The 26240-nt window shown below is 44.9% G+C and overlaps 1 pseudogene; it reads left to right on the forward strand.

Annotated features, from left to right (window-relative positions):
• LOC115123411 (synaptic vesicle glycoprotein 2C-like) overlaps positions 1-26240 on the forward strand; it is a 72500-nt pseudogene that overhangs the window by 38787 nt on the left and 7473 nt on the right.

Raw genomic sequence — 26240 nt, forward strand, 5'->3', positions numbered from 1 at the left:
TGATTAAAAGTTGGTTCATAGGTCACAAGATGTCTCAGACTTTGACAGTGGAAAGAAAACATTTTTTTTTGTCCTCAGTAAATAAAAATAAAAAACATTGCTAAGATGTATTGGTCTTAAACTGAAGTCACATTGTCAAAACTCTTCACACAGTCAGCGAAACAGAAGTGTATGTGGACCAAACTCTGACTCATTTTTCATTGCTTTCACACAAAATGCACGAACTCTTTTCTCATTCATACTTCACCACCTGCTAAACTATATACTGTATTTGCAGCACTTGTTGTCAAATGCTAACACACTGTTTCCAAAACTGTTAAAAACACATTCAAAACAGAATGATGGGAAATGTCGTGCATTTCTGCAGTAACTAGATTGAAACATATAGAAAATTTCAGCAGAATATTGAATCATTCCGAACACAGCTGATTTCATCTGAAAGCCGACCCATGTGTCCTGTTTTTAGTCTCTTTAACAAACAGACAAAAGAGGACGGCTTCGGGAATGATTTAGCTTGGAAACATGGATCAAGGAAGACAGATTGGTGGGGAAAGAAGAGTGGCAGGGAGAGGGAGACAGCGTGGAGGACTAAGGAGAGGAAGACCAAGAGCGGTGGTCACTGATGAGATAAGGGCCACAATTATTGACCATGTTGTAAACCCTGGTCTCTCTTTGAGAGAGGCCGGTTGAAGGGTGCAACCAAATCTGCAGCGCTCAACAGTTGCATCAATAGTACAAATTTCCCGGCAAAACAACAGCTGAGATGTGCATCCTTCAATGATAATTGAACTACATATTACAGTACAATACAGTATGTTCACATTTTTACATGTGCTGACATTTTGAAATATATTGATTTGTTTAGTCTTTTTCAGTAGGATCCAAAGGTTGCCTCCCACAGGAGGGAGAGGCAGAATATTATCAGATGTGCAGGAAATTGCCATTGTTGACATGGTAAATGGCAACAATAAAATAAAACTGTGGGAAATTCGGGACAGAGTGCTGGCAGACAATATCACTGTTGGGAATGTGAATACGGTCAGCACAACAATTGCCAGAGTTCCAGAGAAACATAAAATAAGGAGGAAGCAGTTGTACACTGCACCCTTTGAGAGAAACAGTGAACATGTGAAAGAACTCCGGTATCAATATGTTCAGGTCAGATGTCTGTTCAATAACCCAACAGGGCACATACCCAGCTATGCATAATGTAAAGTCCTGTACATCTGTGTATTTACTGTATTTTAGAGAGTAATGGAGATGACAGTATGTGCAGTTTGCCTGGCTTTCATCTTTGTGGATGAAGCTGGATTCAACCTGGCAAAAACACGCCGCAGGGTAAGAAATGGGATTGGACAGAGAGCAACCGTGGATGTCACAGGCCAGAGAGGCGCTAACATCACCATGTGTGCAGCACTGTCCAATGATGGTTTGCTGTTACACAAACCACTCATTGGCCCCTACAATTCAGAGAGGCTCATTTCATTTCTGGATGACCTGCATAATCGGCTTGTGCCAGCGGAGGAGAGAGGGGCAAGAAACTATCCCCCACAACGAAGGTAGGGGAATGTGGCATTCCACCACTCTGCTGCAGTCAGACTGATTTGCTGCACATCCCAGGACGTCAGTACTATCCCTGCCTCCACACTCCCCCCTTCCTAAACCCCAAAGAGGAGTGTTTCTCTGCGTGGAGGTGGAAGGTTTATGACCAACATCCACATGACCAGATGTCCTCACTGGACATGAATGCGGGGTGTGGAGACATTCCAGAAGATACTTTCCAAGATGCATCGCCAGAGACGACAAAAGATGTGATGTTGATGAGAACTTGTGGCCAAATGCAGGAGAGAGAGAACTAGAACCCTCACAGTACTGTACAGTATGAGTGATTATACTATACGTGTTGATGAGAACTAGAACCCTCACAGTACTGTACAGTATGAGTGATTATACTATACATGTTGATGAGAACTAGAACCCTCACAGTACTGTACAGTATGAGTGATTATACTATACATGTTGATGAGAACTAGAACCCTCACAGTACTGTACAGTATCAGTGATTATACTATACATGTTGATGAGAACTAGAACCCTCACAGTACTGTACAGTATGAGCAATTATATTATACATGTTGATGAGAACTAGAACCCTCACAGTACTGTACAGTATCAGTGATTATATTATACATGTTGATGAGAACTAGAACCCTCACAGTACTGTACAGTATCAGTGATTATACTATACATGTTGATGAGAACTAGAACCCTCACAGTACTGTACAGTATGAGTGTTATATTATACATGTTGATGAGAACTAGAACCCTCACAGTACTGTACAGTATGAGTGATTATACTATACATGTTGATGAGAACTAGAACCCTCACAGTACTGTACAGTATCAGTGATTATATTATACATGTTGATGAGAACTAGAACCCTCACAGTACTGTACAGTATGAGTGTTATATTATACATGTTGATGAGAACTAGAACCCTCACAGTACTGTACAGTATGAGTCTTATACTATACGTGTTGATGAGAACTAGAACCCTCACAGTACTGTACAGTATGTTTGATTATACTATACATGTTGATGAGAACTAGAACCCTCACAGTACTGTACAGTATGAGTGATTATACTATACATGTTGATGAGAACTAGAACCCTCACAGTACTGTACAGTATGAGTGATTATACTATACATGTTGATGAGAACTAGAACCCTCACAGTACTGTACAGTATGAGTGATTATATTATATATGTTGATGAGAACTAGAACCCTCACAGTACTGTACAGTATGAGTGATTATATTATATATGTTGATGAGAACTAGAACCCTCACAGTACTGTACTGTATGAGTGATTATACTATACATGTTGATGAGAACTACTAGAACCCTCACAGTACTGTACAGTATGAGTGATTATACTATACATGTTGATGAGAACTAGAACCCTCACAGTACTGTACAGTATGAGTGATTATACTATACATGTTGATGAGAACTAGAACCCTCACAGTACTGTACAGTATGAGTGTTATATTATACATGTTGATGAGAACTAGAACCCTCACAGTACTGTACAGTATGAGTGATTATACTATACATGTTGATGAGAACTAGAACCCTCACAGTACTGTACAGTATGAGTGATTATACTATACATGTTGATGAGAACTAGAACCCTCACAGTACTGTACTGTATGAGTGATTATACTATACATGTTGATGAGAACTAGAACCCTCACAGTACTGTACAGTATGAGTGTTATATTATACATGTTGATGAGAACTAGAACCCTCACAGTACTGTACAGTATGAGTGTTATATTATACATGTTGATGAGAACTAGAACCCTCACAGTACTGTACAGTATGAGTGTTATACTATACATGTTGATGAGAACTAGAACCCTCACAGTGCTGTACTGTATGAGTGATTATACTATACATGTTGATGAGAACTAGAACCCTCACAGTACTGTACAGTATGAGTGATTATACTATACATGTTGATGAGAACTAGAACCCTCACAGTACTGTACAGTATGAGTGATTATATTATACATGTTGATGAGAACTAGAACCCTCACAGTACTGTACAGTATGAGTGATTATACTATATATGTTGATGATTAATTTTTTTTTTATTATTGCAGCCCTGGCATTTCAGGAATTTGTCTTTTGTTTCAACTTTTTATTTTTCACAATTAAATTACTGCATGCAAAGATATAGAACAAATGAAGGCTATTGACACAAATTGCTGCATTCCTGATTCATTCTTGTTACATATACTTTAGTACAGTCAAAGTGATAAGGTGATATTCTTATTCTATAATGAAATACTGATTTATGTGAAAAATCATTCAAACTTCAAAGAGAAGTGTTTTTTAGGTCAGTGTGTTGCATTGCTTTCTGAGTGAGAATGGTTGTCAGTGTTATGGTTGAACAAGCTTATTTTGAGACTTGTATGAAGTGTTTTGGTGGTTTGAGTGAGTTTTGGAGGTGAGATTAGCTGTTTGGCCACGATGCATGTTGGTAATGCAGACTGAAGAAAAAATGGCTTCAGTATTGACCGGTGTTTGTTAGCGATTGAAAAAAACTGTAAACAAGAAAATGGAGACATTGATACAAAGTACAGACTTTTGCAAAATGGAATTGAAGTCTGCAAAAAGATGAATAACCAGATATATAGAGACTTTGACAGAATATATGCCCTTTGCTCTTAGCTAATACACTCTCTGCACGATTAGCTGGTGATTGTTGCACATGATTATTCATAGCCTGTCCTGGCTCTCCGGTGGGTTTACATTGAAAGTATCTGTAATGGATTCCGAGACAGCACTGTTTCAACCTCAGGGGATTCATAAATCATAGGACTGTTTCTAAAGCAGGTTTTCACTTGGACAGAGAAACACAATAGATTTACACTCAGCTGTGTGTGTGTGTGAGTGCATGTGTGTGTGTGTGTGTAAGCCTATGTGTGTTCGTGCGTGTGTATCATAGACTTCACCTTACTGCAGCTCCAGTCTACCAGACCAACTTATCGTCAACATGTTCTAATACAATACCTGGCTTTTATGTCCATGTTGATTTAAAGACTCTTCTCATCTCTTCAATAGCCACCAGCTGGTGGTTTCCACTACTTGTCAGAGGAATGGTATCTACTACCATTTGCCTAGAATTGCTACACTTACAGGTAGCTTATACTCACTTCCACTCTATTCTCAATAAGACAGAGAAGAAAGTAACTGTCACGATCGTCGAAATGATTGGACCAAGGCGCGGCGTGCGTAGAGTTCCACATATTTTTAATTGAAAGAAACTCGCCAAACAAAACGAGTACAACCGAAACGTGCCGCTACTGGTGTGCACACAGGCAACCAACTGTAGACAAGATCCCACAAAATACAATGGGGAAAATGGCTACCTAAATATGATCCAACAATCAGAGACAACGATAAACAGCTGTCTCTGATTGGGAACCATGCCAGGCCAACATAAATCATTAATCACCCAGATGACCCACCCTAGTCACTAACCAACAGAGAATAAACAGCTCTCTATGGTCAGGGCGCGACAGTAACTTTCAGGTTCACAAGACAAGTCTCCATTTGTTCCCTTCCCGAACAAACCCATCAGTAGAGACCCTAACAACAAAAGCAGCAGAAATAGACAGATAAACAGTGGTGGAAAAAGTACCCAATGATACTTCAGGAAAAATCGATATATACCTTACAATAGAAAATAACTCATGTAAAAGTGAGTCACCCAGTAAAATACGACTTGAGTAAAAGTATTTGGTTTTAAATATACTTAAGTATCAAAAGTAAATGTAATTGCAAAAATATTGTCGTGGTAATTATTTTAATGAAAGGAGAGACTTTTAGAATTCTTCAAAACAATTATTTAATTACTGCAGTAATGGAGCTCGTCAACGACCCACCCGTAGGTGATTCGTGGAGAGCCCAACCACCAGGACTAAGCCACAGCATTTTATAGCAAAGTCCATCCTCCTGGATGTTCATGACAAACAACTGATGTGTGGAATGGGTCAAAAGGTTAGGATTTCTATGAAAGAAATTAATAATTCACAGTAGACAGTATCTGCTGTGAAGACTGTTCTAAATGTAAGGAAGCCAGGATTTGGCCCCCCAAAATGAGGTTCCTCTCAACCCGAGCCATCTCTCCCTGGTATCTTCCATTATACAAACACCAATTCAACATGCTTCAAGAGGGCCACCATTGGTCCTGTTCCCAAGAAAGCTAAGGTAACTGACCTAAATTACTATCGCCCCGTAGCACTCACTTCCGTCATCATGAAGTGCTTTGAGAGACTAGTCAAGGACCATATCACCTCCACCCGACCTGACACCCTAGACCCACTCCAATTTGCTTACCGCCCCAATAGGTCCACAGACGACGCAATCTCAATCACACTGCACACTGCCCTAAACCATCTGGACAAGAGGAATATCTATGTAAGAATGCTGTTCATCGACTACAGCACAGCATTTAACAACATAGTACCCTCCAAACTCGTCATTAAGCTCGAGACCCTGGGTCTAAACCCCGCCCTGTGCAACTGGTCCCTGGACTTCCTGACGGGCCGTCCCCAGGTGGTGAGGGTAGGAAACTTCAGGAAACAGCAGAGGGAGCAGCCCCCTATCCACATCGACGGGACAGTAGTGGAGAAGGTGGAAAGTTTTAAGTTCCTCGGCATACACATCAAGGACCAACTGAAATGGTCCACCCACACAGACGGCGTGGTGAAGAAGGCGCAGCAGCGCCTCTTCTACCTCAGGAGGCTGAAGAAATTTGGCTTGTCACCAAAAACACTCACAAACTTTTACAGATGCACAATCGAGAGCATCCTGTTGGGCTGTATCACCGCCTGGTACGGCAACTGCTCAGCCCACAACTGTAAGGCTAAGCAGATAGCTGTAAGGCTAAGCAGGTAGTGAGGTCTGCACAACGCATCACCGGGGGCAAACTACCTGCCCTCCAGGACACCTACACCACCTGATGTCACAGGAAGGCCAAAAAGATCATCAAGGACAACAACCACCCGAGCCACTGCCTGTTCACCCCGCTATCATCCAGAAGGCGAGGTCAGTACAGGTGCATCGAAGCTGGGACCGAGAGACTGAAAAACAGCTTCTATCTCAAGGCCATTAGACTGTTAAACAGCCATCACTAACATTGAGTGGCGGCTGCCAACATACTGACTCAATCTCTAGCCACTTTAATAATTTCAAACGGGATGTAATACATGTATCACTAGCCACTTTAAACAATGCCTCTTTATATAATGTTTACATACCCATACATTACTCATCTCATATGTATATACTGTACTCTATACCATCTACTGCATCTTGCCTATGTCGTTCAGCCATCGCTCATCCATATATTGTTATGTACATACTCATTCCTTTACACTTGTGTGTATAAGGTAGTTGTTGTGAAATTGTTCGATTCCTTGTTAGATATTACTCCATGGTCGGAATTAGAAGCACAAGCATTTCGCTACACTCGCATTAACATCTGCTAACCATGTGTATGTGACCAATACGATTTGATTTGAATCGCATGCTAAGTCAGACTGGAGTCATCTTCCTCACATGATTTGAATGTGGCTCCTTAGGTTTATCACCTAAGGCATCATAAATCAGTTGCCAGAGTTAAATCTCAGAAGCTCCTCTCAGTTCACACAGACGCAATAGAGTTCTAAGAACACCATTCTGATGCATAAAACAACCATTCGACGCAATAACAGCATTATAACACCTTGTAATTTCACCACCGCAATATACTTAAGTATCAAATGTCAAAGTAAAAGTATAAATCATTTAAAATGTATTATATTAAGCAAACCAGACTCTACTATTTTGTTTATTTTATTTTTTATACACTCCGACACTCAGACATCATTTACAAACAAAGCATGTGTTTAGTGAGTCCTCCAGATCAGAGGCAGTAGGGATGACCAGGGATGTTCTCTGTTTAGTGAGTCCTCCAGATCAGAGGCAGTAGGGATGACCAGGGATGTTCTCTGTTTAGTGAGTCCTCCAGATCAGAGGCAGTAGGGATGACCAGGGATGTTCTCTGTTTAGTGAGTCCTCCAGATCAGAGGCAGTAGGGATGACCAGGGATGTTCTCTGTTTAGTGAGTCCTCCAGATCAGAGGCAGTAGGGATGACCAGGGATGTTCTCTGTTTAGTGAGTCCTCCAGATCAGAGGCAGTAGGGACGACCAGGGATGTTCTCTGTTTAGTGAGTCCTCCAGATCAGAGGCAGTAGGGACGACCAGGGATGTTCTCTGTTTAGTGAGTCCTTTCAGATCAGAGGCAGTAGGGACGACCTGGGATGTTCTCTGTTTAGTGAGTCCTCCAGATCAGAGGCAGTAGGGACGACCAGGGATGTTCTCTGTTTAGTGAGTCCTCCAGATCAGAGGCAGTAGGGATGACCAGGGATGTTCTCTGTTTAGTGAGTCCTCCAGATCAGAGGCAGTAGGGATGACCAGGGATGTTCCCTGTTTAGTGAGTCCTCCAGATCAGAGGCAGTAGGGATGACCAGGGATGTTCTCTGTTTAGTGAGTCCTCCAGATCAGAGGCAGTAGGGATGACCAGGGATGTTCTCTGTTTAGTGAGTCCTCCAGATCAGAGGCAGTAGGGATGACCAGGGATGTTCTCTGTTTAGTGAGTCCTCCAGATCAGAGGCAGTAGGGGACAGGGATGTTCTCTGTTTAGTGAGTCCCCCAGATGTTCTCTGTTTAGTGAGTCCTCCAGATCAGAGGCAGTAGGGATGACCAGTGATGTTCTCTGTTTAGTGAGTCCTCCAGATCAGAGGCAGTAGGGATGACCAGGGATGTTCTCTGTTTAGTGAGTCCTCCAGATCAGAGGCAGTAGGGTGACCAGGATGTTCTCTGTTTAGTGAGTCCTCCAGATCAGAGGCAGTAGGGATGACCAGGGATGTTCTCTGTTTAGTGAGTCCTCCAGATCAGAGGCAGTAGGGATGACCAGGGATGTTCTCTGTTTAGTGAGTCCTCCAGATCAGAGGCAGTAGGGACGACCAGGGATGTTCTCTGTTTAGTGAGTCCTCCAGATCAGAGTCAGTAGGGATGACCAGGGATGTTGTCTGTTTAGTGAGCCCTCCAGATCAGAGGCAGTAGGGATGACCAGGGATGTTCTCTGTTTAGTGAGTCCTCCAGATCAGAGGCAGTAGGGATGACCAGGGATGTTCTCTGTTTAGTGAGTCCTCCAGATCAGAGGCAGTAGGGCTGACCAGGGATGTTCTCTTGATAAGTACGTAAATTGGACCATTTTCCTGCTCTCCTAAGCATTCAAAATGTAACAAGTACTTTTGGGTATCAGGGAAAATGTATGGAGTAAAATGGACATTATTTTCTTTAGGAATGTAGTAAAGTAAAAGTTGTTAAAAATATGAATAGTAAAGTCAAGTACAGATACCCCCAAAAATGACTTAAGTAGTACTTTACGGTAGTTTTACCTAAGTACTTTACACCTCTGCGGATAAATAGTAATCTATTAATAGTTTGATGTCTGTCGAACTGTGTTGCCAATGGGACCAGATGAAAGGCAGTGTGGCTGCTAACTGCTGGTTCCTCTGATGGCCTATTGATTTTGTCATCCACCAGATCTCGATCTCTCTCTCTCTTGCTTGCTCGCACTCGTCTGTCTGTCTGTCTGTCTGTCTGTCTGTCTGTCTGTCTGTCTGTCTGTCTGTCTGTCTGTCTGTCTGTCTGTCTGTCTGTCTGTCTGTCTGTCTGTCTGTCTGTCTGTCTGTCTGTTTGTCTGTCTGTCTGTCTGTCTGTTGCTCTCTCTCTCTATTGCTCTCTCTCTATTGCTCTCTCTCTCTATTGCTCTCTCTATTGCTCTCTCTCTATTGCTCTCTCTCTACTGCTCTCTCTCTATTGCTCTCTCTAACTCTTTATTTCTCTTGTTCTGTCTTTCTGTTTCTCTCTCCAGGCTCAGTCCCATTGCGTTAGATGAGAGCAGCCATGTTTCCTGAACTGCTCACACAAACACACATACAACACCAATGACCAGACAAAATGGACAAAAGGGGCACTCCAAAAATGGACCCTATGTTTTGCAATTAATTTGTCCAAATAGTGCTGACTATATCTCCCATGTCCTCGTGCAGGATTGGTGGGGCTGTGCCCATCGTGTTCCCCTACTTTGCTGAGTTCCTGGCGAGGGAGAAGAGAGGAGAGCACCTGAGCTGGCTCTGCATGTTCTGGATGATAGGAGGGATCTACGCCTCGGCCATGGCCTGGCTCATCATACCACACTACGGTGAGTGACTGACAGCCCTGTCCTCCTATCAGGTGCAGGATTATCTGAGTGACTCACTTAGTTCTCCAATAATAACCGTTCTACGGCAAGTTACATTTGTCACGTGATTGACATTAGCAACTTAGGCCTGAACGGGCTGCAACCCGTATCCTTAACAAGTATATTTAACAACAACCAAAGCGAGAGAAGAGGGAAGAAAGAGAGAACGAGAGGGGATTAGAGAAAGAAAGGACAGAATAGAGGAGAGAGGGCCAACAGTTAGAAAAGAGAAGGAGAGATGGAGAGGAATGAAAAGAGGAAAAGGAAGGAAAGAACAAGCAAGAGGGAAGGAGAAGTGGATAAGTGAAGATGATTTATGTGGGCGGTGTCAGGGATATTTAACCTCTTCAGTCGACCCTCTACTTTTTTGAACATTCTGTTAAAAATCGCGCAACATTTCAGCGCCCTGCTACTCATGCCAGGAATATAGTATATGCATTTGCTTAGTCTGTGTGGATAGAAAACACTCAGACGTTTAAAAAACTGGTTAAATCACTGCTGTGGCTTTACCAGAACGGCATTTACATCGAAAAGCACAGGAAAAACTGATCACTGAAAATGGGAAAATATATCCATGCGCTACTTGAACCCATTGATAAACGTGAACCACAATTAATTGACTGAGGTTGCAGTACCTACAGCTTCCACAGGGTGTCTAGAGTCTTGTCATTTCCCTTCGAGTTTTTTCTTGGTCAAACACATACAGGACATCAGTATCTAATCCGGTCAGGACCGGATATTTTCGTTGAGTTTCTAGCCGGACATTTTTCCAGACGGACAGCTAATGATCTTTACATCGCCTCCTGATGAATTTTATCGCTTATTAACGTTTACTAATACCTAAAGTTGCATTACAAACGTATTTCGAAGTGTTTTGTGAAAGTTTATCGTCGACTTTTTGAATTTTAAAAATGACGTTACGTTTTGAAACGATGTTTTTTTGTTTATCACACAGTCTACATATAACGATATCTAGGCTTTATATGGACCGATTTAATCGAAATAAAGACCCAAATAGTGTTTATGGGACATCTAGGAGTGCCAACAAAGAAGATGGTGAAAGGTAATGAATGTTTTCTATTTTATTGTGCGGTTTGTGTAACGCCGAAATGCTAATTATTTTGTTTACGTCCCCTGTGGGTCTTTTGGGGTGTTGCATGCTATCAGATAATAGCTTCTCATGCTTTCGCCGAAAAGCATTTTAAAAATCTGACTTGTTGCCTGGATTCACAACGAGTGTAGCTTTAATTCGATACCCTGCATGTGTATTTTAATGAACTTTTGAGTTTTAACTAATACTATTAGCATTTAGCGTAGCGCATTTGCATTTCCAGAGCTCTAGTTGGGACGCAAGCGTCCCGGGTAGAAGCAACAGGTTAAAGGGTGAAGGAAAAGCAGAGCGAAGGAGGGAAGGACAGAGGGTGATCGATAAAGAAAAGCAGAGCGAAGGAGGGAAGGACAGAGGGTGATCGATAAAGAAGAACAGAGCGAGGGAGGGAGGGACAGAGGGAGATCGATAAGGAAAAGCAGCGAGGGAGGGAGGGACAGAGGGTGATCGATAAAGAAGAACAGAGCGAGGGAGGGAGGGACAGAGGGTGATCGATAAAGAAGAACAGAGCGAGGGAGGGAGGGACAGAGGGAGATCGATAAAGAAGAACAGAGCGAGGGAGGGAGGGACAGAGGGAGATCGATAAGGAAAAGCAGCGAGGGAGGGAGGGACAGAGGGTGATCGATAAGGAAAAGCAGAGCGAGGGAGGGAGGGACAGAGGGAGATCGATAAGGAAAAGCAGAGCGAGGGAGGGAGGGACAGAGGGAGATCGATAAAGAAAACAGAGCGAGGGAGGGGAGGGACAGGAGAAAAGCAGACAGGGAGGGAGGGACAGAGGGTGATCGATAAAGAAAAGCAGAGCGAGGGAGGGAGGGACAGAGGGAGATCGATAAAGAAGGAGGAGGGACAGAGGGAGATCGATAAGGAAAAGCAGAAAGGGAGGGAGGGACAGAGGGTGATCGATAAGGAAAAGCAGAGCGAGGGAGGGAGGGACAGAGGGTGATCAATAAGGAAAAGCAGAGCGAGGGAGGGAGGGACAGAGGGTGATCGATAAGGAAAAGCAGAGCGAGGGAGGGAGGGACAGAGGGAGATCGATAAAGAAGAACAGAGCGAGGGAGGGAGGGACAGAGGGAGATCGATAAAGAAAAACAGAGCGAGGGAGGGGAGGGACAGAGGGTGATCGATAAGGAAAAGCAGAGCGAGGGAGGGAGGGACAGAGGGTGATCGATAAAGAAGAACAGAGCGAGGGAGGGAGGGACAGAGGGAGATCGATAAGGAAAAACAGAGCGAGGGAGGGAGGGACAGAGGGAGATCGATAAGGAAAAGCAGAGCGAGGGAGGGAGGGACAGAGGGTGATCGATAAAGAAGAACAGAGCAGGGAGGGAGGGACAGAGGGAGATCGATAAGGAAAACAGAGGAGGGACAGGGAGACAGAGGGATAAGGAAAAGCAGAGCGAGGGAGGGAGGGACAGAGGGTGATCGATAAAGAAGAACAGAGCGAGGGGAGGGAGGGACAGAGGGTGATCGATAAAGAAAAACAGAGTGAAAGCAGAGGGAGATAAAGAAAAAACGATAAGGAGGAGGGAGGGAGGGACAGAGGGTGATCGATAAGAAAAGCAGAGCGAGGGAGGGAGGGACAGAGGGAGATCGATAAGGAAAAGCAGAGGAGGGAGGGAGGGACAGAGGGTGATCGATAAAGAAAAACAGAGCGAGGGAGGGGAGGGACAGAGGGAGATCGATAAGGAAAAGCAGAGCGAGGGAGGGAGGGACAGAGGGTGATCGATAAAGAAGAACAGAGCGAGGGAGGGAGGGACAGAGGGAGATCGATAAGGAAAAACAGAGCGAGGGAGGGAGGGACAGAGGGAGATCGATAAGGAAAAAGCGAGGAGGGAGGGACAGAGGGAGGATAAGGAAAAACAGAGCGAGGGAGGGGAGGGACAGAGGGTGATCGATAAGGAAAAGCAGAGCGAGGGAGGGAGGGACAGAGGGAGATCGATAAGGAAAAACAGAGCGAGGGAGGGGAGGGACAGAGGGTGATCGATAAGGAAAAGCAGAGCGAGGGAGGGAGGGACAGAGGGAGATCGATAAGGAAAAACAGAGCGAGGGAGGGGAGGGACAGAGGGTGATCGATAAAGAAGAACAGAGCGAGGGAGGGAGGGACAGAGGGAGATCGATAAGGAAAAGCAGAGCGAGGGAGGGAGGGACAGAGGGAGATCGATAAGGAAAAGCAGAGCGAGGGAGGGAGGGACAGAGGTGATGATAAGGAAAAGCAGAGCGAGGGAGGGAGGGACAGAGGGAGATCGATAAAGAAAAGCAGAGCGAGGGAGGGAGGGACAGAGGGTGATCGATAAAGAAGAACAGAGCGAGGGAGGGGAGGGACAGAGGGTGATCGATAAGGAAAAGCAGAGCGAGGGAGGGAGGGACAGAGGGAGATCGATAAAGAAGAACAGAGCGAGGGAGGGAGGGACAGAGGGAGATCGATAAAGAAAAGCAGAGCGAGGGAGGGAGGGACAGAGGGTGATCGATAAAGAAAAGCAGAGCGAGGGAGGGAGGGACAGAGGGTGATCGATAAAGAAAAGCAGAGCGAGGGAGGGTGGGAGGGACAGAGGGTGATCGATAAGGAAAAGCAGAGCGAGGGAGGGAGGGACAGAGGGTGATCGATAAAGAAAAGCAGAGCGAGGGAGGGAGGGACAGAGGGTGATCGATAAAGAAAAGCAGAGCGAGGGAGGGAGGGAGGGACAGAGGGTGATCGATAAGGAAAAGCAGAGCGAGGGAGGGAGGGACAGAGGGTGATCGATAAAGAAAAGCAGAGCGAGGGAGGGAGGGACAGAGGGTGATCGATAAAGAAAAGCAGAGCGAGGGAGGGGAGGGACAGAGGGTGATCGATAAGGAAAAGCAGAGCGAGGGAGGGAGGGACAGAGGGTGATCGATAAAGAAAAGCAGAGCGAGGGAGGGAGGGACAGAGGGTGATCGATAAAGAAAAGCAGAGCGAGGGAGGGAGGGACAGAGGGTGATCGATAAAGAAAAGCAGAGCGAGGGAGGGAGGGAGGGACAGAGGGTGATCGATAAGGAAAAGCAAAGCGAGGGAGGGAGGGACAGAGGGTGATCGATAAAGAAAAGCAGAGTGGGAGAGACAGGGGGAGAGAGAGAGAGAGAAGGGACGAGGGAGAACGTGAACAGGAAAAAGAAAGACTGGTGAAGAGAGAGAAAGGGAGAGCAAATGAAGGATAGAGACGAAGGGGGGGGGGGGTGATTGAAGAGGTGTGGTGAATGCATGGTGGTGTATGCAATGTAGTGTGGGTGTAGGCAGGTGTAGAATTATCAGTGAAGTCATTGATTTACTATAAAAGACTGTTGAGTGCAGAAGATAAGAAAGCACTCGACATAAAACACACGACATGTCTTCACACACACGCACCACACACCGTTAACACCTGTGTCTCTCTGTGTGAAGCAGCTGTGTGTGTGTGTGTGTGTGTGTGTGTGTGTGTGTGTGTGTGTGTGTGTGTGTGTGTGTGTGTGTGTGTGTGTGTGTGTGTGAAGCAGCCGTGTGTGTGTCATAGGTTCTGCCGCAGTGGACTCTTCATTGACTGCTGCTGGTCAGAGGCTGCAGGACTCCTCTTCCTGGAAAACCTCAGTGTGTGTGTGTTTTCTGAATTAAGTTGAGGGGCGTGGCGTAACCTCACAGCCGTAATGTTTTGTATGTGAAGTGTGTCTGTGAGGAGCTGTGCATGTCTGTGGTTACTGTATACTCTACACTCAAATTGCAAATCTAATCAGGGTTTATTTGTCATGTACACAGATTAGCAGATGTTAAAGGAGTAGTTCACTATTTTACAACATGATGTTAGATGGTTCCTGACCCTGGAGGTAGTTTATGAGCAAGGAGAAACTGTAATCCATGGGTCACTTTTCTCTAAAGTGACGGTGGGCATGTTATCTTAAAAAATATATCATTTCCAAACCACCTGAAGTCAACTCCATATTTGGTTTGATGATACCTAAAGGTGATTTAGCCGTTTTTAAAAATATAAATATTTTTTTTTACATGTACCCATCACTTCCATAGATTTTTAGCTAGCGGTGGCTAAAGTTAGCTGAAGTTTGTCATGGCTGTTTAAAGAAAAACTGAAACTCCCCGCTCCCCAATATTAGAAACAGGTCCATTTAACTCCCCCAATAATATAATATGATGAGTTTGATTGGAAAAACATCCCCACTGTAAAGTGCCAGGCAGCTAATGGCTTTATGTGGCTTTGCACCACAGTGACTCAGTTTCTAATTTTATGAGGAGGCAGCCTGCCCAATGTATTGCTTTGGTCTGCAGTAACAGTTCAACAGCACTACTCTCTCTCTCTCTCTTTGTGGTGTTTGCTGAGGAGAGGTAGCGCAGCTATATTCATGAGCGCTCCAATGTATAAATGTTTTGAGAGTTTCAAACGAGTAAAAGTTCATGAACATTTCATAAATGTATTCCTATGTTGTTGTTTAACTAGCAAACTACTGCTGATGAGATAAGATTGTGCAAAAAATTGTTTTATACCGAGTGACCCAATGCTAAGTTGGCTATTTTTGCTAGGCTAACATTAGCTAGCTAAGCTAGCTCCAAAGCACAGATAGAAGAATGAGCCAGATGTTTCACTGGATGTATAAATCTGAAGCATCCGGCCAGTATTTCCACTCATCACCAAATTTGGTGATGAGAGGAATCCCAGTGGCCAGCGGTGGAAGAAGGTGGAGCGAGATGGATTTTGCCCGACATTCTGCAAATTTTCTCATCTATGAAACATTTGATCTCAATACATTTTAGATTTTTTTTAGAAAGAGTGCAAGGGCGAATTGGGTTATTGCACGTATGTACATCACAGAGTAGGTGTTCCAAAGACAAAAAAAACGCGATTACATGCTAGAATGTGGCAATATGATCTCGCTAGCTCGTGTTTGGCTCTGCCCACCTCTTTGCTTGTTCTGCCCACTGTGATTCATTTGCTCCCGTTGGAAATGACAGGCTGTGGTCTATCTTGGGTTGGTAATACAAAATCTTTGACCAAAGCCAGCACAGTATCTGGAGCTTCCCCTTTGCCTTTTCAATTGCAGTTTCAGATAAGCAGCAGTAGATCATAGTTGATCATATGATTATGGCTGGGTTCAAAGTGAGTGAGAGAGAGCAATATAGTGAGTGAGAGAGATAGAGAGAGAGAGAGCACCGTCCATGTTGAAGCAGGGAGAGGATGAACAGGTTATCAAGTGAGAATTTTGAGTTATAAAGCCCTATCAGTTCAATTCCTCCTCTTTACTGACAGTACAGGGGGGTCAGGGCCCATGCTGAGGCACAGGGAGAGGAATAACAGGTCATCAGGTGAGAATTTGGAATTTGAGTTATAAGGCAGTCTGGTAAAGCATGTTGCAAAGCAATTTAAGTTGCACACATGATTGGAACTATCAGTTCAACTCCTCATCTTTGATGACTCTAACCCACGTGCTATACCAAATGTTGTTGCCTACATTCTGATTTAATTTGGTTTCATTTGATTGCCTTACGGAGGGAATAACTACACTGTTTGTATTCGGCCATGTTTCATTACATTTACATTTACATTTAAGTCATTTAGCAGACGCTCTTATCCAGAGCGACTTACAAATTGGTGCATTCACCTTATGACATCCAGTGGAGCAGCCACTTTACAATAGTGCATCTAAATCTTTTAAGGGGGGAGAAGGATTACTTTATCCTATCCTAGGTATTCCTTAAAGAGGTGGGGTTTCAGGTGTCTCCGGAAGGTGGTGATTGACTCCGCTGTCCTGGCGTCGTGAGGGAGTTTGTTCCACCATTGGGGGGCCAGAGCAGCGAACAGTTTTGACTGGGCTGAGCGGGAACTGTACTTCCTCAGTGGTAGGGAGGCGAGCAGGCCAGAGGTGGATGAACGCAGTGCCCTTGTTTGGGTGTAGGGCCTGATCAGAGCCTGGAGGTACTGAGGTGCCGTTCCCCTCACAGCTCCGTAGGCAAGCACCATGGTCTTGTAGCGGATGCGAGCTTCAACTGGAAGCCAGTGGAGAGAGCGGAGGAGCGGGGTGACGTGAGAGAACTTGGGAAGGTTGAACACCAGACGGGCTGCGGCGTTCTGGATGAGTTGTAGGGGTTTAATGGCACAGGCAGGGAGCCCAGCCAACAGCGAGTTGCAGTAATCCAGACGGGAGATGACAAGTGCCTGGATTAGGACCTGCGCCGCTTCCTGTGTGAGGCAGGGTCGTACTCTGCGGATGTTGTAGAGCATGAACCTACAGGAACGGGCCACCGCCTTGATGTTAGTTGAGAACGACAGGGTGTTGTCCAGGATCACGCCAAGGTTCTTAGCGCTCTGGGAGGAGGACACAGTGGAGTTGTCAACCGTGATGGCGAGATCATGGAACGGGCAGTCCTTCCCCGGGAGGAAGAGCAGCTCCGTCTTGCCGAGGTTCAGCTTGAGGTGGTGATCCGTCATCCACACTGATATGTCTGCCAGACATGCAGAGATGCGATTCGCCACCTGGTCATCAGAAGGGGGAAAGGAGAAGATTAATTGTGTGTCGTCTGCATAGCAATGATAGGAGAGACCATGTGAGGTTATGACAGAGCCAAGTGACTTGGTGTATAGCGAGAATAGGAGAGGGCCTAGAACAGAGCCCTGGGGACACCAGTGGTGAGAGCACGTGGTGAGGAGACGGATTCTCGCCACGCCACCTGGTAGGAGCGACCTGTCAGGTAGGACGCAATCCAAGCGTGGGCCGCGCCGGAGATGCCCAACTCGGAGAGGGTGGAGAGGAGGATCTGATGGTTCACAGTATCGAAGGCAGCCGATAGGTCTAGAAGGATGAGAGCAGAGGAGAGAGAGTTAGCTTTAGCAGTGCGGAGCGCCTCCGTGATACAGAGAAGAGCAGTCTCAGTTGAATGACTAGTCTTGAAACCTGACTGATTTGGATCAAGAAGGTCATTCTGAGAGAGATAGCGGGAGAGCTGGCCAAGGACGGCACGTTCAAGCGTTTTGGAGAGAAAAGAAAGAAGGGATACTGGTCTGTAGTTGTTGACATCGGAGGGATCGAGTGTAGGTTTTTTCAGAAGGGTTGCAACTCTCGCTCTCTTGAAGACGGAAGGGACGTAGCCAGCGGTCAGGGATGAGTTGATGAGCGAGGTGAGGTAAGGGAGAAGGTCTCCGGAAATGGTCTGGAGAAGAGAGGAGGGGATAGGGTCAAGCGGGCAGGTTGTTGGGCGGCCGGCCGTCACAAGACGCGAGATTTCATCTGGAGAGAGAGGGAGAAAGAGGTCAGAGCACAGGGTAGGGCAGTGTGAGCAGAACCAGCGGTGTCGTTTGACTTAGCAAACGAGGATCGGATGTCGTCGACCTTCTTTTCAAAATGGTTGACGAAGTCATCTGCAGAGAGGGAGGAGGGGGAGGGGGATTCAGGAGGGAGGAGAAGGTGGCAAAGAGCTTCCTAGGGTTAGAGGCAGATGCTTGGAATTTAGAGTGGTAGAAAGTGGCTTTAGCAGCAGCGACAGAAGAGGAAAATGTAGAGAGGAGGGAGTGAAAGGATGCCAGGTCCGCAGGGAGGCGAGTTTTCCTCCATTTCCGCTCGGCTGCCCGGAGCCCTGTTCTGTGAGCTCGCAATGAGTCGTCGAGCCACGGAGCGGGAGGGGAGGACCGAGCCGGCCTGGAGGATAGGGGACATAGAGAGTCAAAGGATGCAGAAAGGGAGGAGAGGAGGGTTGAGGAGGCAGAATCAGGAGATAGGTTGGAGAAGGTTTGAGCAGAGGGAAGAGATGATAGGATGGAAGAGGAGAGAGTAGCGGGGGGAGAGAGAGCGAAGGTTGGGATGGCGCGATACCATCCGAGTAGGGGCAGTGTGGGAAGTGTTGGATGAGAGCGAGAGGGAAAAGGATACAAGGTAGTGGTCGGAGACTTGGAGGGAGTTGCAATGAGGTTAGTGGAAGAACAGCATCTAGTAAAGATGAGGTCGAGCGTATTGCCTGCCTTGTGAGTAGGGGGAAGGTGAGAGGGAGAGGTCAAAAGAGGAGAGGAGTGGAAAGAAGGAGGCAGAGAGGAATGAGTCAAAGGTAGACGTGGGGAGGTTAAAGTCGCCCAGAACTGTGAGAGGTGAGCCGTCCTCAGGAAAGGAGCTTATCAAGGCATCAAGCTCATTGATGAACTCTCCGAGGGAACCTGGAGGGCGATAAATGATAAGGATGTTAAGCTTGAAAGGGCTGGTAACTGTGACAGCATGGAATTCAAAGGAGGCGATAGACAGATGGGTAAGGGGAGAAAGAGAGAATGACCACTTGGGAGAGATGAGGATCCCGGTGCCACCACCCCGCTGACCAGAAGCTCTCGGGGTGTGCGAGAACACGTGGGCGGACGAAGAGAGAGCAGTAGGAGTAGCAGTGTTATCTGTGGTGATCCATGTTTCCGTCAGTGCCAAGAAGTCGAGGGACTGGAGGGAGGCATAGGCTGAGATGAACTCTGCCTTGTTGGCCGCAGATCGGCAGTTCCAGAGGCTACCGGAGACCTGGAACTCCACGTGGGTCGTGCGCGCTGGGACCACCAGATTAGGGTGGCCGCGGCCACGCGGTGTGGAGCGTTTGTATGGTCTGTGCAATGTTATGTTACAATCCCGGATCTTTGGAAAGCAACTCTTGCCCTAATTTTGTCGACTTTGTTAACTAGGGACTGGACATTAGTGGTGGGAGGTGTGCGCTTTGTGGCAATAATTTGGGGGAGGCCCTTTTCTGTTTCAGCATGACATTGCCCCCGTGCACAAAGCGAGGTCCATACAGAAATTGTTTGGCGAGATCTGTGTGGAAGAACTTGACTGGCCTGCGCAGAGCCCTGGCCTCAACCCCATCAAAAACCTTTGGGATGAATTGGGACACTGACTGCGAGCCAAAGGCCTAATCGCCCAGCATCAGTGCCCGACCTCACTAATGCTCTTGTGGCTGAATGGAGTGGAGAGAGGAAGCTGTTAGAGCAGCAAAGGGAGGACACTCCATATGAATGCCCATGATTTTAGAATGAGATGTTTGACGAGCAGGTGTCCACATATTTTTGGTCATGTAGTGTAGTTTGACTATCACTGAATTATTTTATGAATTAACACTGCAATTAAATTGTGTAACCAAGTAAAGAAGTTTGTGGACTCAGATTCCCTCGACTCCTTTTAAGTTAATTGGGTATAAGAAATGAGTTATTCACGACCATGTACTAGCCAAGCGTAATGATGGGTACATAAATAGAATAATAGTTTTTGACATGTAAATGTAGTTAAATAAGGGTTGTGGTGGTGACTTTCTGAACTGTTAAAAGTAAGAACACAGTTTAAAGTAATATAGAAAAATATTGGTGTTTCCGTTGTGATTGTAGTATATAACAATTTCACAGCTTTTTAATGTTTTTTTTATCTCCCATGTGGGGCATGGGAGATCCGACTGCATACTGTACCGCCGTGTCCCCCTAGAGCGGTGTTGACAATGGAAACCCATTGACCCTAATCCCCCCCAAAATCCAACACAAAGTTAAGCCCTTGAACTGAACAATGGATTACAGTTTCTCCTGGCCTGTAGACTACTTTCAGGGCGAGGAACCTTCTAACATCAAGATGTAAAATAGTGAACTACTCCTTTAAAGCAGATACAGCGAAATGCTTGTGTTTCTAGCTCCAGCTGTACAGTAAATGTCTAACAGTGAAATACTAATACAAAAATATACAATATCAGTCAAAAGATTGGACACACCTACTTATTCAAGGGTTTTTCTTTATTTGTACTATTTTCTACATTGTAGAATAATAGTGAAAACATCAAAACTATGGAATAACACATATGGAATCATGTAGTAACCAAAAAAGTGTTAAACAAGTCCAAATATATTTTATATTTGAGATTCTTCAAAGTAGCCACAATTTTTCTGGATGACAGCTTTGCACACTCTTGGCATTCTCTCAATCAGTTTCATGGAATGCATTTCAATTAACAGGTGTGCCTTATTAAGAGTTCATTTGTGGAATTTCTTTCCTTCTTTATGCGGTTGAGCCAATCAGTTGGGTTGTGACAAGGTAGGGGTGGAACACAGACAATAGCCCTATTTGGTAAAAGACTCCAGATTATGGAACAGAACAGCTCAAATAAGCAAAGAGAAATGACAGTCCATCATTACTTTAAGACATGAAGGTCAGTCAATCCGAAACAAGTGGGGTCGCAAAAACCATCAATCACTATGATGAAACTGGCTCTCATGAGGACCGCCACAGGAAAGGACAGGAAGACCCAGAGTCACCTCTGCTGCAGAGGATAAGTTCATTAGAGTTACCAGCCTCAGAAATCGCAGCCTAAATAAAGTAACAGACACATCTCAACATCAACTGTTCAGAGAACACTGCGTGAATCAGGACCCCATGGTCGAACTGCTTTAAAGAAACCACTACTAAAGGACACCAATAAGAAAAAGCTAATTGTTTGGGCCAAGAACCACAAGCAATGGACATTAGACCGATGAAAATCTGTCCTTTGATCTGTTGGGTCCAAATTTGAGATTATTGGATCCAACCGCCATGTCTTTGTGAGATGCAGAATAGGTGAACGGATGATCACTGCATGTGTGGTTCCCACCGTGAAGCATGGAGGAGGAGGTGTGATGACGCTTTGCTGTTGACACACTCTGTGATTTATTTAGAATTCAAGGCACACGTAACCAGAATGGCTACCACAGCATTCTGCAGCGATACGCCATCCCATCTGGTTTGCGCTTAGTGGGACTATTATTTGTTTTTCAACAGGACAATGACCCAACACACATCCAGGCTGTGTAAGGGCTATTTGACCAATAATGAGAGTGATAGAGTGCTGCATCAGATGACCTGGTCTCCACAATCATCCGACCTCAAACCTATTGAGATGGTTTGGGATGAGTTGGACCGCAGAGTGAAGGAAAAGCAGCCAACAAAGCTCAGCATATGTGGGAACTCCTTCAAGTCAAGACTGTTGGAAAAGCATTCCAGGTGAAGCTGGTTGAGAGAATGCCAAGAGAGTGCAAAGCTGTCATCAAGGCAAATGGTGGCTATTTTGAAAAATCTAAAATCTAAAATATATTTTTATTTGTTTAATACTTTTTTGATTACTAAATGTAACATTTTCCTCATTAGTTAACACTATCAACTTTTCCCTTTACTGTGGGAATTGTGATCGAATCAATGCAATATTAGCCACTTTCAATGCATCATACCGAAACAAAACAAACTATGCAAGAGATTTTGATGTAGGCAGAACACGTCAGAGTAGGATTATATTGCATTGACAGGCACGACTCACGCCCTTACTCCACACAGACCAGTGCGCCATAACCAATCAGAGCTGCAGTTGGCCTATATGCAAATAGACCATTGCCATAAATGGATCTGTGCCATTTACTTTGAACTGGACTGTGTTTATACTATGAGCGGTTGTGAGTAGATGCGCTGGTTTTGAGATCAAAACGAGAGTCATATCCTTTGCTAGTTAGTGAGTTATTAGACCAGTTATAGATCAGTTGGAGTCAGCAATGGGGGAGGGATTGCTTCCTACAAGAGCACAATTTGTCTGCATTTCTAGACATGAAAAGATAGTCATCTAAAGAGCTTTTTTGTTTGTTTTGATATTGTGTTTTGAGACAGGCTTGAAAAAGCTAATTAGCCAGTAGGCAGAGGGTAGCATAATTTGCCTGATTATCTGTTATAATGCTATGGGAATAATGATGCATTTTTTTGTTTTGTAAAGTGGTTTCTTGCGTCAAACAAAACAATAACATTTCAGTCACCTCCTTATCTTAAGGACAAGTGGAGAAACAGGTTAATGTCAAGCCCTGCATGTTTTTTCAAAGTCTCATGGAATGTAGACCTTCATTGAACACTACACATTGGCTGCTACTGTAGGCTAAATGATAGAACAACTATTTCCACGATAAAATGCATTTTCTCCATTGTTTTTGATGGTAGGCCACTCTGGTACAGGTCTACATTATGATCAAATAGCCACAGTAGCCTACCTGACCACTGTTAAAACTAACTGAAGGGCCTCCCAAGTGGCGCAGCAATCTAAGGCACTGCATCGCAGTGCTAGAGGCGTTTCTACAGACCTGGATTCGATCCCAGGGAGTGTCACAACCGGACGTGATCGGGAGTCCCATAGTGCGGCACACAATTGGCCCAGTGTCATCCGGGTTTTGGCCGGTCGTGCTTTACTTGGCTCATCGCGCTCTAGCGACTCCTTGTGGTGGGCCGGGCGTCTGCAGGCTGACCTCGGTTGTCAGTTGAACGGTGTTTCTTCCGACACATTGGTGCAGCTGGCTTTCAGGGTTAAGCATGCGGGTGTTAAGAAGCGCAGTTTGGCGGGTCATGTTTCGGGGGACGTATGATCCGAACTTCACCTCCAGAGCCCGCCGGGGAGTTGCAGCGATGAGACAAGATCGAAATTGGGGAGAAAAAGGAGGTAAAGAAATGACTAATAATAATAATAACTTAAAGCGGGTACAGCCACAGTGCCACAGTGTTCACAGTGTTCACAGTGTCCACAGTGTTCACAGTGTTCACAATGTTCACAGCGCTGGAAGTTGCACAGAATTTTTACGACGTTCAAGTTTGCGCTCAGTAGACCTGAAATTTGCTCAGTGATTTAACATTGGTCGTGGGCAATGCGCTGAGACCAAGGATACTGCAGGTGTGTATGTGTGTGTGGTGTGACATTGCATTATTCTGCATAGCGTAGCTCAATAAATCTTGTTGTGTGTGTGTGCTCGCGGGTGCCTGTACGTGTGCATATGTGTGTGTGAGTCAGTCAGCCATACCCTCCAGTCCATTATAATTCTCCTAATGAGATTTGTACTGGTAGAGTACACACACACACACACACACACACACACACACACACACACACACACACACACACACACACACACACACACACACACAACAGACATGATTTGGTTTACAATGCTGTTTGTGGATTTGGTTTACAATACTGTGACATCACCATAACTCCCCCTTACACTTCTAGAATCTCCCTGACATAACCATAGAAATAGAATCCATGGATTGATTTAGTTTTTTAATGTAATACATTGATTATATTTTTATGTATTCTATTCTATTCTATTCTATGACAGCTCTGTGGCTTTCTCCCTCCACCCTAGGGGCAAGCCAGCATACCACCCATACACTGACTGTAAAATCACCAACTGTCTGCTTGCTGTGTGTCTTTATTTACATTCTGTTCAGGGGATGCTGAAGATATACTTTATGTACTGTCGGCCTACATTCCTTCCTATAAGTAAGATAATAATAGGTACAGAGAAGAAGAGAGAGAGAGAGAGAGAGAGAGAGAGAGAGAAGGTAGTGTGTGCAGTGGTTGCTAACTGAGGCTGTTACCTGAGTCCTTGCCTAGCTGTCCTCAGAGAGCTGTATCAATTAGTCTCACTGAATGCCTCCAATAAGAATTGAAACCAACGCTTTGTCTCTCTCTCTCCTTCTCTCCCTCTCCTTCTCTCCCGTTCTCTTCACCATATGGTGTTCTTCAGCCTCCAGTCATTCTCATTACCATCAACATGCTGCATCTCATGTGGAAAATATAAGTGTGTGTTTCCTCATAAGAGACAATAATGAAACAGGTTGATGATTTAAGGGTGCTTGGAGGCACTAGATTTTCAGACCTTCATACTTTTTACAAAAATACATTATATTAGGCATGGGATTTGTATTTCTGTGCTAATTTTGCTTGTATCTGATTGGGGGTTTCTGTTTGTGTGTGCAGGTTGGAGTTTCAGTATGGGCTCGGCTTACCAGTTCCACAGTTGGAGAGTGTTTGTGGTGGTGTGTGCTCTGCCCTGTGTGTGTGCTGTCGTAGCACTCACCTTCATACCTGAGAGCCCACGGTTTTTCCTAGAGGTAAGGAGTGTGTGTGTGTGTGTGTGTGTGTGTGTGTGTGTGTGTGTGTGCGTGTGTGCGTGTGCATGTGTGCGTGTGCGTAACCCTCCTCTCTGTGTATAGATGGGTAAACATGACGAGGCCTGGATGGTGCTGAAACAGATCCATGACACCAACATGAGGGCCCGCGGAGAACCAGAGAAAGTCTTTACTGTGAGTATACAGTACCTCTCGCACTCGTCTGTCTGTCTGTCTGTCTGTCTGTCTGTCTGTCTGTCTGTCTGTCTGTCTGTCTGTCTGTCTGTCTGTCTGTCTGTCTGTCTGTCTGTCTGTCTGTCTGTCTGTCTGTCTGTCTGTCTGTCTCTCTCTCTCTCTCACTCTCTGTCTTTCTCTCAATTCAATAGCTTTATTGGCATGGGAAACATATGTTTACATTGGCAAAGCAAGTGAAGTAGATAAATAAACAAAAATGAAATAAACAATAAAAATGTACTGTAAACATTGAACTCACAGAAGTTTAAAAAGACTAAAGACATTTCAAATGTCATATTATAGAGTGTTGTAACGATGTGCAATAGTTAAAGTACAAAAGGGAAAATAAATAAACATAAATATGGGTTGTATTTACAATGTTGTTTGTTCTTCACTGGTTGCCCTTTTCTTGTGGCAACAGGTCACACATCTTGCTGCTGTGATGGCACACTGTGGAATTTCACCCAGTAGATGTGGGAGTTTATCAAAATTGGTTTTGTTTTCAAATTCTTTGTGGATCTGTGTAATCTGAGGGAAATATGTGTCTCTAATATGGTTATACATTTGGCAGGAGGTTAGGAAGTGCAGCTCAGTTTCCACCTCAGTTTGTGGGCAGTGAGCACATAGCCTGTCTTCTCTTGAAAGCCAGGTCTGCCTACGGCGGCATTTCTCAATAGCAAGGCTATGCTCACTGAGTCTGTACACAGTCAAAGCTTTCCTTAAGTGTGGGTCAGTCACAGTGGTCAGGTATTCTGCCACTGTGTACTCTCTGTTTAGGGCCAAATAGCATTCTAGTTTGCTCTGTTTTTTTGTTAATTTTTTCCAATGTGTCAAGTAATTATCTCTTTGTTTTCTCATGATTTGGTTGGGTCTAATTGTGTTCTCTATCTATCTATCTATCTATCTATCTATCTATCTATCTATCTATCTATCTATCTATCTATCTATCTATCTATCTATCTATCTATCTACACATTGACTGTGTCTACCCCTGTACTGTAGGTGAACAGGATAAAGCTTCCTAAGCATCTGGATGAGTTGGTGGAGATGCAGTCAGACTCAGCCAACCCTGTGGCCAAAGTCCTCTTCAGGATCAGGACCGAACTCAGAGGGGTAGGAGTCCGATTCCCAGATGATATGAAAGCATCATGAT

The sequence above is a fragment of the Oncorhynchus nerka genome, linkage group LG19, assembly GCF_034236695.1.
Source record: "Oncorhynchus nerka isolate Pitt River linkage group LG19, Oner_Uvic_2.0, whole genome shotgun sequence".
Taxonomy (NCBI): domain Eukaryota; kingdom Metazoa; phylum Chordata; class Actinopteri; order Salmoniformes; family Salmonidae; genus Oncorhynchus; species Oncorhynchus nerka.